Raw genomic sequence first — 15,000 nt, 5'->3', positions numbered from 1 at the left:
AGCTTATTGTTGTTGTTGTTGTCGCTGTTGTTGCTGTTGTTGAAACTTTTGCTGCTGTTGAGGTTTTTGTTATTGTTGTGGCTGTTGCTGTGACTGTGAGTGCTACTGTTGTGGCTATTGCTGTAATTGTGACTGCTGCTACTGTAGTAGTTGTTGTTGTTGTTGCTGCTGCTGCTAGTGTTGTTGTTGTTGCTGCTGCTGCTGGTGTTGTTGTTGCTGACCGTGCGGTGTGGCCTGATGGTTTCGGGCTCAACAGTTAGCTCAGAGTCGCTCCTATCTGCGACGCGGTCAGCGCGGCCCAGGCTAGAACAGTGCAGCCAGCGACGGCCACGAGCCAGAAGCGTGTTGCTGTCCTTGCTGGAGTGCCGCGTGCGGCGTGGAAGAGTTTCACTGTGGGCTGCCCGGCGGGTGGTGGGTGGCAGGATGGAGAGCGGGGCAGGGGGCACCAAGTCACAGTAACCTGCATCGCTGGGGGCACGGTGAGAGGTTAGCAGGTCAGGTTGCGAGGCTCCCAGGTCGCTTATGCGGTGACCACGACCCACGTCGAGGCCGTCGTCGCGGCTGCGCGCCCTGCGTAGGGAGCCCTCCACGCTCCGCCACCGGTCAGGCCGCAGCCGCCATAACAGAGAGTTTCGCTTGGAGATTCCTCTTCGGGAGGACTCCGTCCTGCTCTCTGAAGGCTGCGGGCGGGGCTGCTTAGCCTGCGCAGTAGGCGCAACGTGGTCGTGGATGGAGGGCGTGGTGGAAGAGAGCGGCGTGGAGGTGCGGATCTCCTCGGGCCGCCACGCCTCGTCCAGGTGGTGGCTGCGGGGCCGGTGCTCCTTGAGGGCGCGCTTGCGTTCAGGTTTGTCCCCGCGGCCGAGCGTGGCGGGGTAGAACTGAGCCGAGTTTTGTTCCGCCCAGCGGCTCCACGTCCCGCCCAGGTGGCTCCAGGTGCCGTAAGTGAGGGGCGCCCGGGAATCAGTGAGGGAAGTGTCTCGCGAGGACGTCCTCCTGAGGGAGTAGTATTCCAGGAACCCGTAGTCACCTCCCTCCGCGTCCAGCACGTCCTCGACACTCCGCACCCGCCACTCCCGCCCGCCCGCCCGCGTGAGGGCCGAGAACGGGTTCTTGAGGCCTCGTCGCAGCGTCACGTCACCGTTGGGCAGTGATGTGACGCCCTTACATCCGCCACCCCCTGTGGCGTGGGTGCCACCTCGTGGGAGTGCAGGATGTCAACGGAGGCCTTGGTGTGTTTGTGGGCGGGCGTGTGTGCCCCGGAGAGCCACGTCTTGAGCGTCATGGTGGACGCCCGCCGCCGCCGCCGCCGCCGCTACCACTACTCCTGCCTGCCTGGCGGAGGGGAAACAAAAGGGCAAACTAAAGCAACTCAATAAAAACTACAGAACAAAACAAGGACATAAAATACACGGGTGGCCGACGAGTGGGAGGGTGAGAGGCAAGGAAGGGCGACCGACGTGAGTGTGAGGGAAGCAGGTGTGTTTGTGTGAGGCGCCGCGTGACAGTGTGTGCAGGAAGCAACGGGTGACTGAGTGCGTGCAGGGAACAACACCTTGGGGCGAGGAGCGCGGCGTCCTGTCGCGCTGAAGGAGTGAGGGGCGGGGGAAGGACTGAAGGAAGGACGAGGGCCGGCAGGCGCGTGGCTGATCAATACTGTGTGGGCGGGTTGAGGTCGTGAAGGCGTGCCCGGCGCCGTGAGGGAATGTGAGGCGTGGGGAAGTGTGAGGGAGTGACGCGGGTGAAGGGAAGGAAAATATAAATAAAAGTAGAGTAGAGTTAAGAGAAAGAGCCTCCTCATGTCGGACCACTCTTGCCACTACACAAAATAATAATAATAATAATAATAATAATAATAATAATAATAATAATAATAATACTTCACCACAACACATCAAACAACAGCTAAACAGATACACAAATATGTAAATAAATACCGAACACAAGCACACAAATATAATACACTTGACAAAATATCTGATAAGTAAACAAAACATACACTAAAAATGATAATAATAGTAGTAAATAAAGGCAAAATAACTGATGATAATAAATAACTCAAGATACTTATAGGCAGGTACGCGGGAGTCCAGCAGGGGAGGCAGGGAGGGTCTTGCTGCCACTTACAAACTTACTTACCTTACTTGCTGTTCTGTAAGTGTATCTCGGTACCAGGACCAGTTTGTCTCCCTTCACCTCTCGCCCGGTCATAACTTTCCTTTCCTATAATCCTTTCCTGAAATTCTTCTTCTTCCCACTCTCTTTATTTTCAGGTAAATTTCTATCAAATGTGGATTATTCATTTGAAGGAAAAAAAAAATCATCTTTCCTCACTTATTATTCCTTTCTTAATCTTTCCCTCGCTATTCATTTCATCCGTAACTTTTCCCTTTCTTAATAACACTTTTCTATTGCATTCCATTATTAAATTAAAGGAAAAATCGTTTAATCGTTTTTCCTTACTAATTATTGCCTTCTTAATCCTTCTCTCGCTATCTGTTCCCATCCATAACTTTCCCCTTCCTTGATAACACTTTTCAACCGCATCTCATTACTGATTTAAAGGAATATCGTCTTTCCTCATGATAATTATTACCTTATTAATTTCCCTCCTTGCTATTTATTTTTATCCGTGATTTTTCTCCTTCCTTGATAACACTTTCATCCCGCAATCCGTTTTCTTCATGGTTTCTTGCTCAGTTTTCTTACGTTCACGGTTTCATTTCGTTCCTAGACTGTTTCTTTCACGCCATGTTTCCTTCCTCTAATTCCCTCCTTCACGGTTACCTTCCCTTCTCACATTTCCTTCGTGCGTGAGAGCTCTCCTTACATTCATTCCTCCTTCTCCTCCTCCTCCTCCCACTCCTTCTCCTCCTTGTGTGTGTGTGTGTGTGTGAATATGTGTTTTTTTCCTCATCTTTTCCTTTTCCTTTGCTTTCTCAATGGTCTCCGTGCGCGGATTGAATAACCCTGCATGACAATGATCCATGTTTTGACGCAACATTAAGAAGCCGTTGCGTGGGAAAACTTAACCACCATTCCATTCACGTCTGACTTTCTCCTGGAATCTGCACCGCAATTATTCCTGATATTGTCATTATTACTCTTGTTGTTATGGGGATGTGTGATGAGTGCGCGGTGCTGGCGGGAGGTTCTGGAGGGGTTCTCGGATCGTTGGCCTTTTCTCACCGGCTTTGGTTCATCAGTTTTAATACGCGGGGATAAAAGGGGAATAAAAAAAAAAGTGATGAAAAACTGTGAGGGTGAATGTTTGATGTTTTATCAGCTTATGGTTTTAACGAGCGGTTGATTGATGGGGATGAGAGAAGGAGAGAGAGAGAGAGAGAGAGAGAGAGAGAGAGAGAGAGAGAGAGAGAGAGAGAGAGAGAGAGAGAGAGATTTCATCATTCTGAAGGTTGTCACCAATACGAATTATGACATGACCTACACACACACACACACACACACACACACACACACACACACTAAACGGTGACTGAGTGTATGAACGATTGACTGTATGCATGAATAACTGAATAGCTTCCCTTCCTTTCCCTTCCCTTCCCTTCCTGACCCTATTCCTCCTCTTACTCTTCCCTTTCCCCCAACATCCCCTGCCGCCCCCGGGCCCACGCTGACGGACGCCTTAATCAGCGGCACCAACAACCTAATGGCCTCGTTACCTAACCACCATTACCGCCCATTACGTCCCACGCAACGCAAGCCCTACTCGTGGTAAGGCAGGCACGCTTACTCGGCCTTCTCCTGCCTGCCTATGCAACCTGCCCGCCAGCCTACCTACTTAAATGTCTGATATTTTTTTACGTGTTTTTTTTTCTTCCTTTCTTTCTTGTGGTCTATTTGTGTGTAGGGTTCTCTGTCCGGGTGTCTGTTTTGCGTGGGTGTTTGTTTATAATCTGTCCATATCTTCTGTCTGTTTGTCTTTGTTTATTTGTCTAATTTGTCTGCCTGTCTGCCTGCCTGTCTGTTTGCCCTCCTTCCTGTCTACCTATATGCCTGTCTTCCTGCCTACTTTGTCTGACTACTGATCTGTCTACCTGCCTACCTGTCTATCTGTCTGCCTGCCTGCCTGTCTTCCTGTCTGTTTAACTTCCTGTCTACCTGTCTAACTATTTGTCTACTGTATGCTTGTTTATTTACCTCCCTGCCTACTTGATTGGCCATCTGTCTACCTGCCTACCTACCTTTCTGTCTCATCGCCTATTTGTCTCTCTGCCTGCCTTCTTGCGTATCTATGTATCTGACTGCCTGCCTGCCTGCCTGCCTACCTATCCCCCAGTTGTCTCAAACGGCCTGCAGCATCACACCCCTCACCTCCCCGCGCCTCGCCAGTCCATGTCGCTGTCAAGACGTTCACTGTATCGCGTTTGTAATACGTAATTCCTTCCTCCAGGCATGGGTAGTGTTTCCTCCTTCTCCTCCTCCTCCTCTTCTTCCTCAAGCCTACAGACCCTTTACCTCCTTTTTCTTCCTTCTCCTTCCTTTTCTCATGGTTCTTTCGCAGCGGCCTCTCCTCCTCCTCCTCCTCTTCCTATTCTCCCTTCACTTCCACCTCCTCCTCTTCCTCCTTCACTTCCTTCTCCTCCTCCTCTTCCTCCTCTTTCTCTTCCTCCTCCTCCTCCTCCTCGACCGTGTCTTATTCACGTTAGTTTTGGGAGTGAGTGAAAAATCTTCTTGTCAGGTGACGGTGTTTGTTTCTCACCTGTGTGTGTGTGTGTGTGTGTGTGTGTGTGTGTGTGTGTGTACCTGTTTCTATCTACCTATCTCTCTATCTATATATTCTTATAATTATGGTCACTGTAGGGAAGAGAGAGAGAGAGAGAGAGAGAGAGAGAGAGAGAGAGAGAGAGAGAGAGAGAGAGAGAGAGAGAGAGAGAGAGAGAGAGAGAGAGAGACCCTGACCTTGAAATGTGCTGTTAGTTGTAGTTTACATGGTGGAAATCAATGTCACGCTCTTCTCTCTCTCTCTCTCTCTCTCTCTCTCTCTCTCTCTCTCTCTCTCTCTCTCTCTCTCTCTCTCTCTCTCTCTCTCTCTCTCTCTCTCTCTGTTTTCGCTAAACATTCAAGTCCAGCCATCACTAATAAGCTCATAAGACAAGTGAACATTCATCAGTGTCTCAAGGCTTCAGTTAAATAAATTATATCCACCCCACCCTCTCTTTTTCTTTCCACATCTTCCCCTCTGGTCTTAAGTGGCGAGCAGAGAACACTGGTGCTATTGTTATGATTGCCCTTCACTGCAACTACCACCACCACCACCACCACCACCACCATCACCACCACCAAGGGTACGCTCCTGAAGGGTATGAGTGACGGTACAAACAGTTCTCAGACTTGTCCAGGTCAGGCGAGGTGTAGTACGTAGATTGGTGTTTTGAGAGTTATTTGGTTAGATTAGCTGGTTTTTTTGTCTGGTGGTGGTGATGGTGGTTGTGGGTAAGACTCTATTCTCTCTCTCTCTCTCTCTCTCTCTCTCTCTCTCTCTCTCTCTCTCTCTGCAGTCTTCCCCTCTATACAATCCTGATCTCTCCTCTTTTTCATTCCCCTCCTCTTCTTCCTCTTCCTCCGCCTCTAGTAAGGAGCTCAAGGTTTGCTGCTGTTTGCCTTCCTTCTCCTCCTCCTCCTCCTCCTCCTCCTGCCGTGTCTGCAGTATCATTACCTAGACTAGCGTGGTGTCAGTCGCCTAAAAGAGCCCGTGCTTGTATGGTGAAGGAGGGAAGCGAGTACACACAGATTACGTGAGTGCTTTTGTTTTGAGGTCTAGGCTGCGTGATGTAGGGGTGCTGTGTGACCTCTCTCTTTCTTTCTCTCTTTCTCTGCCTTCAGAATCACGTGTGGGGAAACATAAAGCCCTCTTCTCTTTTCCCATCCCCCAAATCCCCTTCAGTGTCCAGCGGGCCCGTGAGGAAAGCCTGGGGGGACTGTGTGGGGACGGCCCGCTAACCGTGGGAAGGAGGCGCGGTGACTGTAAGCTTATGACCACTCGGGGCGAACATGACGGGAGAGACAAGGCGCTCACGACACGATCCTCCTCCTTGGGCTGGTAAATAGTGTGGTGGTGTCCGTGAGTAACCAGCCAGGGTGCGAGGGAACGGGGGACTGAAGAGAGGGTATGGCTGGGAGGGGAGGTAAGGTTAGAGAGAAGAGGGGAAGCAGGAGGTGGAGGGAGTTTATTGTAGGGAAAAGAGGAAGGTAAGATGGAAGGAGGGTAAGAAGAAATGGAACTTAAAGACGGAATAATTAATCAGTAAGACGGGAAGGAAATTAAGAGAGAGAGAGATTGTATAGCAAAAGGGGAAGAAAAGACGGAGGGAGGAAAATATATTGCAAGAAGCGACAAGTGACAGGAAGGGAGTTAGAAGAGGAACAGAGGAAGGGTGGAGAGGAGGAGAGGAGGGAGCTTGATCGTGAGAGCCATAAAGGAAGGAAACACTGGATGGAAGACAGAATAGGAAGAGGGAAGCGAGGAAAAAGAATGGCAGCGGAGAGAGAGAGAGAGAGAGAGAGAGAGAGAGAGAGAGAGAGAGAGAGAGAGAGAGAGAGAGAGAGAGAGAGAGAGAGAGTGGGAAGGGAGAGAGAGACATGTAGAAGTGATGAACAGAAAGCTTCCAATTCATCTTACCTTCCCCTCGCCCTTCACTTCCCTTCATGCCCTTCCCATTGCTGTTCATTGCCCATCACGGAGTACTTTCACCACCACCACCACCACCACCACCACCACCACCACCACCACCACCACCAGAAAAAATACGAACAATAACAACACAACCTTCGTTTTTCCTTCCTTACCATTACATCATTTGACCATAAGGAGAAAAAAATAACGAGATGGTAATTGTAACAAGACATGATACTTACCTCAACACACACACACACACACATACACACACACACACACACACACACACACACACACACACACACTTAACCTTCCTTATCTAATCAGCACAACTCACCGCCTCCTCACATCTTCACCGCCCACCTCCTTCCCTCGCCACACGTACCTGAGGAAGGGAAAAATATACAGGTTAATTAAAGGATTCTACCTGTACTCGTCTTGAAAAGTGAAATATACATGAAAATATTGTTTGAAGTGAAATGTCATGATGAGAGAGAGAGAGAGAGAGAGAGAGAGAGAGAGAGAGAGAGAGAGAGAGAGAGAGAGAGAGAGAGAGAGAGAGAGAGAGAGTGTACCTTAATATTTCACGTTTTTCACAGGTAAGGCTATATTCATAATCACCCCTTCCATTCCCCTTCCTTCTCCACTCCCCTGTCTCCCTTCTCCCATTGGTATGATCCATTGCAGAAGCTGAGGGAGGGGAGAAGAGTGGGTAGGGGAGGAGGGAGAAATGGAGGTTCATCACGTTGGAGGTAACACTAATTCTCTCCCCTTCCCCCTCACCTTCTCTTTTCCCTCCCTCCCTCCCTCCCCTTATTACTCAAATCCACGTGACTTCCCAAACCAACACGTATGACTCTCCTCTCTCTCTCTCTCCTCCCCTTCTTTCTCTCCTCTCACCTCCCTAACTATATTTTACTTCCCTCTCTCTCTCTCTCTCTCTCTCTCTCTCTCTCTCTCTCTCTCTCTCTCTCTCTCTCTCTCTCTCTCTCTCTCCAGAAGTAAACACGTCCCAAGCACACTCGGAGGAGGTGTCACGCCCTTCCACTCTCACTCACTCTCCCCTCTCTCCCCTCCCCTCCACGCGGCCACTTTAAAACTTCTTTCTCCCCCTCCCACTTACCTACCCCCCTACCATAACTTTTCTCTTTTTCTCCCCTCCCTCTCCCTCCCCTTCCTCTTCTCTTCCTCTTCCTTCTTCAGTAACACCCTTCCCTTCCCTCACGCCCTCAGGAAGACTCGTGACACTACCGCTTTGGGTAAACACACACACACACACACACACACACACACACACACACACACACACACACACACACACACACACACACATATTACAGCTCCCTTGGTAACATATCAGATTTTTCATTGGCTCCTCTGCATCATTCATGTCATCTTATCAATGGTACAGACAAGCGGGTGTATAATTAGGTTAGCGGGAAGGTGTGCTGGGTTCATTAAGTGCCTGAATTAAAGGTAAGTGTTGTGAGGAGTATATGTAACAAGGCGAGGGAAGAAGGTGAACACTGTGGAATGGCGTCTTATTTTTCAGTGCGTAGTCCGTGGCCAAAGGAAGTCTGTGTCTCGGTCTTTTAATCCTTAGACAGACCCATTACAAGCACACGTTTAGGGACTGAGGTTAGGTTAGAGTTAGGTCAGGTTAGGTTAGGTTATGTTACGTTTAGGTTAGGTTACGTTAGGTTATATTAGATTAGCTTAGGTTAGGTTAGGTTAGGTTAGGTTAGGTATTCAGTCTTAAGCTTCATTAGTCCCAATACAACACCGAAACAGTATACTAGGCAGAACGAAGCAATGAACCCGTAGTCTCATCAGTTCTAGCTTCCAGTACTCTCACTAACAAGACGTGATGAAATACCATGCATCACAGGGGCCCAGTGAGTGAAGCGAGGAACCTGCCAGCTTTCCACACCACCCCCAGGCCCCCTCTACACAAACTTTCTGCGGACTTGTACCTATAATTATATCTTGCCGGCAGCAGCTATTTGAACTCTCTCTCTCTCTCTCTCTCTCTCTCTCTCTCTCTCTCTCTCTCTCTCTCTCTCTCTCTCTCTCTCTCTCTCTCTCTTTCTCCTTTCAGCAACTTGTACATTAACTTTTTTCTTCTTTTTTTTATATTCGTAAAACTTTCCCTTCCTACGTTTTCTTCTACGACTAACTGTTTTCTTTTCTTTTTTTCTTATTATTAATCGTTTTACTGTTATGGTTGTCTCTTGTTAGCACTGAGAGCACTGTCGTAAACTGTGTGGTTGGATATCAAGAAGAAAAGAATGTAAGGTTAGTTTCATCTTTGCTAAGCTACAGAAGTAATTTTCTAGTGAGACTGTAGTATAAGAAATAAGTCTTTCAAAATTTGTACATGATAATGAGAAAAATTGACTACCAGTGGAAGGGTTAATAACTAGTTTCTTTGTAAACATTAAATTCTTCACCCGATTCAAATAATTTTCTAAGTAATCCATTTTGTGTTTTATTATTTATGATTTTTCTTTCCCTCACCCCTATTCTGTCCACCTCTCTAATGCAAGAGTTAACCAATATTCTCAATCTTTCATCCCTTTCTCTGGTAAACTCTGGAACTCCCTGCCTGCTTCTGTATTTCCACCTTCCTGTGACTTGAACTCTTTCAAGAGGGAGGTTTCAAGACACTTACCCTTCAATTTTTGACTACCGCTTTGGATTTCAGGAACTGGCATCTCAGTGAGTCTTTTTTTTTTTTTTATTATTATTATTAAAGTTTTGTTGCTTTTGGCTGGTGCCCCTCCTACATACAGAAAAATTGAAAAAAAAGTGTAATTTCCTCAGATCTTTTCTCTTTGTCATGCTACACATCACATTTACGCTTTCTGCTGTTGTTCACTGTTCACTGTTCTCATTACTTCTGTACTTCTTTCCCACGCCTCATAATTTCCTCCTTCGGCTCAATTTTGTTCTATCTTCCCTCGCTCCTTCACTCCGCAATATATATACCTTCCTTTCATTTTCCTTCATCCTACATCTTCGTACACTTTCCCATTACACACTCATTTTCCCTCCCTTCCCACGCCTTACCGTGAAGAGAGAGAGAGAGAGAGAGAGAGAGAGAGAGAGAGAGAGAGAGAGAGAGAGAGAGAGAACTCACGTGTAGAAGAGATAAATATCAATCTTCTCTTTCTTTTAATCTAATAATCGAGTAAGTTAATGACCAGTCTATCTTTCTTTCCTCTCTTTCTCATCATAAATTTTCCAACAAGGGAGAATCTAACAAGCTTTTTCTTTTGCTTTTTCTTTTCTTTCTTTTTCCAAGTTTATTTTCTTTCCACAGAGACACAGTCGGGTATTTTCCCTCCCCGTTCACCCTTCCCTGCCTTCAATTATGAGAAAAAAAAGTAAAAAAATAAAAGTAGGAAAAAAGTAGAGTTTGCAAGTTCGTGTGACCTTCTCCCTTGACCTCTGTTGACCCGCGCCACTTTGGAGGACATAACCTGTCGAGGAGGAGAAGGAGGAAGGGAGGGAGGGAAGGTGGGAGAGACAGAGGAAGGAAGGAAGGGAGGGAGGGAGGGAGGGAGGGAGGGAGGGAGGGAGGGAGTGAGGGAGAGGTGTGTCTAGGGTGAAGCTGAGAAAAGGAGGCAGGGTGTGTGTGTGTGTGTGTGTGTGTGTGTGTGTGTGTGTGTGTGTGTGTGTGTGTGTGTAGCTGGAGGTGAAGGGGTGATGTATGACGGGGTGAGGGAAGTGTACGAAAGGAGGTGGGGGGCGAGGTTGGGTGTGTGTGGAGGTGAAAGAAGCTGAAAGGAGGTGAAATGGGAAGGAGATGGAAGGTGAAATAGGTGGAGGCGTGCCAGTGTGGCGAGGAGGGAAGACGCAATGAGAAAGAGAGAGAGGGAAGAGATGTACTAGAGGCGTGAGGGGAGATGAGAGGTGAGAGTCAGGCGTGCGTGGGTGTGTGGGTGGGAGGGGCAGGTATGTGAGTATGTGTGTGTGTGTGTGTGGGTGAGAGGGGAGTAAAAGGGACTGGGCACAGGGAGGAGCATAAAAAGAAGGTTACTGAAGGACGCATGTGTAAGGCTCTTCCCTCCTGTTGGTGCTGACGAAGACAAAGACTCGTTCTCCTTGTGCTGTGTCTTCCAGGGAGTCTTCTTACTGAGGGAAGGAGGGAGGGGGGAGATGACGCAGTAACCAGGGAGGAAGGAGGAGAGGACAAGGGAGAGGAAAGGAGGGAAGGAGGAAGGGAATGATGAGGGAAGATTGAAGATGGTGAGAGAAGGAACAGGTGGTGAAGGAGACAAGGGAAGATGAGAGGGAAGGAGAGGAGGAGGGAGAGGAGGAAGGAGGAGAGAGTAAAAAATTCCTATCTCAGGGTAATCATCTCCTTTGATTTACATAAACAATACATACGCAGTGAGAAACCTTCATACACTCTCTCTCTCTCTCTCTCTCTCTCTCTCTCTCTCTCTCTCTCTCTCTCTCTCTCTCCTCTACCACCACGATGACTAATGCACCCACATGACCGCAACGACTCTATAATATACATACACAGAATACACTACACTACACACACACACACACACACACACACGCACACACACACTGTCCCTTAACATGACGCCCACTTACCAACGATTCTCTCTCTCTCTCTCTCTCTCTCTCTCTCTCTCTCTCTCTCTCTCTCTCTCTCTCTCTCTCTTTCTCAGTGCCAGCTGAAATACTGATTCACTTTCACTTTTCATTCAACGATTGTTTGTCATGCACGAGAAAAAACTACTCGCGTGTGTTTGTGTGTGTGTGTGTGTGTGTGTGTGTGTGTGTGTGTGTGTGTTGCGAGACACGCACGTGCGGCCACAACAAAACACTCACAGTAAATATGAATAAAAGTTTACCCACGTTCTTTCTCTTAGGTAATTAAAGAAAAAAAATAATTATTCTTATCGTCATTACTATTACTACTACTATTACTCCTACTATTACTACCACCACCTCTACTATTATACTTCTATGCTGGCATCATTCAAAACATCAAGAACAGTACTCAGTGCACAGATAAAGGAGGAGGTCAGGTTGAGATTTTATGGTTCAGAGACGGAGTAAAAACAGCAGGCGATGAGAGCAGGATGGTTTGAGCCAAAATAACATGGTAATAGAGCAAGATTGTAGTGGTTAGGCGGGGCGAGAAGACACACGCTAAATGACGAGAGAGAGAGAGAGAGAGAGAGAGAGAGAGAGAGAGAGAGAGAGAGAGAGAGAGAGAGAGAGAGAGAGAGAGTCACCCTTCACTCTCTCTCTCTCTCTCTTTCTCTCCTTTCAGTGTTACGTTAGAGAAAGAGAGAATGGCAGTTACAACTTTCACTTTTCGCTACATGCCATGCCCACGATCCTCCTCCTCCTCCTCCTCCTCCTCCTCCTCCTCCTCCTCCTCCTCCTCCTCCTCGTCTTCCTCCTTTTTTTCTTCCTCCTCGTCTTCCTCCTTCCTTCCTCTAATGGGTAGTCTTGTATACATTTTTTTGTCAGTACTGTTGTTAATATTTTCTAGAGTGGCTGATGATGATGATGATGATGATGATGGTGAAGATATTTTGTTGCGTTAGTATTGCTCTCTCTCTCTCTCTCTCTCTCTCTCTCTCTCTCTCTCTCTCTTCCTTGTTCTGGCTATTGACTCCCAGCGGCTGTTCACCCTCGCAGGCCGCCTCTTCCCGCCTCGCCTCGCCCCGCCAAGTCCCGCCCCGCTATACGTTGCTTCTGTCCGCGCCTCGAATAGGTTTGGTTGCCGTGCGTGGCCTCATGAACCTACTCTCTCTCTCTCTCTCTCTCTCTCTCTCTCTCTCTCTCTCTTTCTCTCTCTCTGCTTTCTACAATACTCTCTCTCAAAACAGTCAAGAGGTTAAGTAATGACCTCACGCTTCTCCTGCTTCTGTTGTTTCTGTTGTTACCGCCACGCCCTTGCAAGACAACAGCCTGCCATCCCCCCTTCCGTGTGTGTGTGTGTGTGTGTGTGTGTGTGTTTGTGTGTTTTGTGTTTCTTCCTCTTCTTCTTCTTCTTCTTCTTTTTCTTCTTCTTCTCCTTCTTCTTCTTCTTCTTCTTTCTCCTCCTCCTCCATCTTTTTGTTTTTGCCTTTCACTATTTTTCCGTTTTTGCTCGTCGTCTTCCTCCTCCTCCTCCTTCTCCTCCTCCTCTTCCATCTCCTCCTCTTACTCCTCCTCCTCCTCCTTCTTCTTCTCTTCTTCCTATATTTGCCTTTCAGTGTCTTTCTCTTTCTATTCCGTATCTTTTTTCTTTGTCATCTTTTCCTTCTCTTCTTTCCTTGTATTTGGACACATACACACACACACACACACACACACACACACACACACACACACACACACACACACACACACACACACACACACACACACACACACACACACACACACACACACACATTCTGTCACGCTCCTGTGATCAATCACTCATTCGGGCTATTAAAGTATTACGTATGATTCTAATCACTTCCTCCTGCTCCTAACGTTCTCTCTCTCTCTCTCTCTCTCTCTCTCTCTCTCTCTCTCTCTCTCTCTCTCTCTCTCTCTCTCTCTCTCTCTCTTGCACACTTTCACTCTCCATCGGTCAGCCGTGGGCCAGTTCTCCATCCCATTCCTCTCCTTCTCTCCTCTCCCCTCCCACGCTGTCCCCTCCCCCTTTCTCCTTCCCCCCTCCCACGGCCCACCTCCCAGCATTCTCTGCCCACTACGCCGCCCACACTACGTACATGCACACGCTAATACCTACTTGAGTTTGTAGTTAAGTTAACAAAGAGAGCCAAACGTACACACGCTACTAAGAAACTGTGTACACTCATAATTGTTACTTACACACACACACACACACACACACACACGTACGTACACACACTACTGTTTACACGTGTACACTTCTCACCTGAGTTACACATGGATGTACACATAATACTGTTTACATGTGTATGTTTATCTTATCTTTGTTACACACGACTGAGCACACACGGGGGGAGGTGGAGGAGAAAAGAAGAAGAAGAAGAAGAAGAAGAAGAAGAAGAAAGAGAGAAAAGTCGACGAGTACGATAGCAATGACTAAGACGAAGAAGAACAAGAAAAACAAGAATAACAAGAACAACAAAAACAAGAAGGAAACGAAGAACAAGAATAGGAACGAAAACAAGAAGAAAAAGAAGAAAAATGCAAGTAATATTAACGTGAGCAAAACGAATGAAATATTACAGAGCGACAAACCCCAATAAGTAAAATAAAATAAAATAAATGAAGAGAAAAAGAAGGAGGCGACATAAATTCATACATTATTGCAAGCTTCGGCCGAGAGAAGTGAGCCTGTTTAATATAATCAGGCAACGAAGTGAAGTGAAGCGTAAAATTAAGCTTCATTCTGACTGCCCTTCTGCATTGACATGACCCAAGCATTACACTAATACGAGGAGATAAGACTTAACACTCTCTGATCTAACCTTACCTAACCTAATACATAGTGGTCTGGAATACATTATAGACGTGGCATAAGCATTACACTCGCACGTGGAGGAGATAGGGATTAATACTCACTGACCAAACCTAACCTAACAACCTAATATACCTGGAATATATAGACACATACGTACTAGACGCTAAGAAAATATGTATTCGGAAATGGATAACATCAAATACGATACAAAAACATTATATCTATTAGTAAACAAATAAATAGGGTAGACACAAAAAAAATAATAGAAAATCAGATCACCAATTTATAAACGCAAGATCAAACGAATAAATAGAAAAATAAAATACACACACAAAAAAAAAGAAAAAAATCCCATTCATTACCTCACAAAAATCAAGAAAAAAAATTGCAAACTCAAAACACTAATTCACAAAAGGAATATCGAATGAATAATACTGAACATAATACAAAGGCATCGTATTTATGACCTAACGGAGTCAAGTAAAAGTATAATACACAGCCAATGAAACTTTATAAAGGTAAATATTTAGCTCCAAGTATATGATGTAAACGGGAAGGCAGCAATTACACTGTTGGAGGAGGAGGAGGAGGAGGACGACGAAGAAGTAGTAGAGGAGGGGGAAGAGGAAGAAAAAGAAGAAGGAGGAGAAGGAGGAGGCGGAACTGATGGGAGTAAGAAAAATAAATAATGCCAGACTAAGATAAAAGAAAAAAAGAAAGAAAGTGAACTGAAGAAAAAAAAAAAAAAGCAGTGATTTTGTATTTCAAGGATTAGTAATAATTTTGACTAAGGGAGAGACGGAGGAGGAGGAAGAGGAGAGGAAAGAGGAAAAAGAAGAAGAGGAGGAGGAAGAGGGGGAGGAGAAATAGAAAGGGAATGTAAGAATAAAAGCAAAGGTCA

The 15,000-nt window shown here is 46.6% G+C and overlaps 1 protein-coding gene across 2 annotated transcripts in view; it reads right to left on the bottom strand.

Annotated features, from left to right (window-relative positions):
- Positions 1–1,214, bottom strand: part of LOC135103861 (dual specificity tyrosine-phosphorylation-regulated kinase 4-like) — a 62,679-nt gene extending 61,465 nt beyond the window's left edge. For both annotated transcript variants that reach the window (XM_064010751.1, XM_064010752.1), the window contains exon 1: positions 1–1,214. This exon is cut by the window's left edge and continues 679 nt beyond it. The gene's annotated coding sequence lies outside the window, so the exon portion shown is untranslated.
- Between the last annotated feature and the right edge of the window lie 13,786 nt (positions 1,215–15,000).

This window comes from Scylla paramamosain, chromosome 9 (assembly GCF_035594125.1).
Source record: "Scylla paramamosain isolate STU-SP2022 chromosome 9, ASM3559412v1, whole genome shotgun sequence".
In the NCBI taxonomy this organism is placed as follows: domain Eukaryota; kingdom Metazoa; phylum Arthropoda; class Malacostraca; order Decapoda; family Portunidae; genus Scylla; species Scylla paramamosain.
This window is presented reverse-complemented; position numbering and strand designations above follow the sequence as displayed.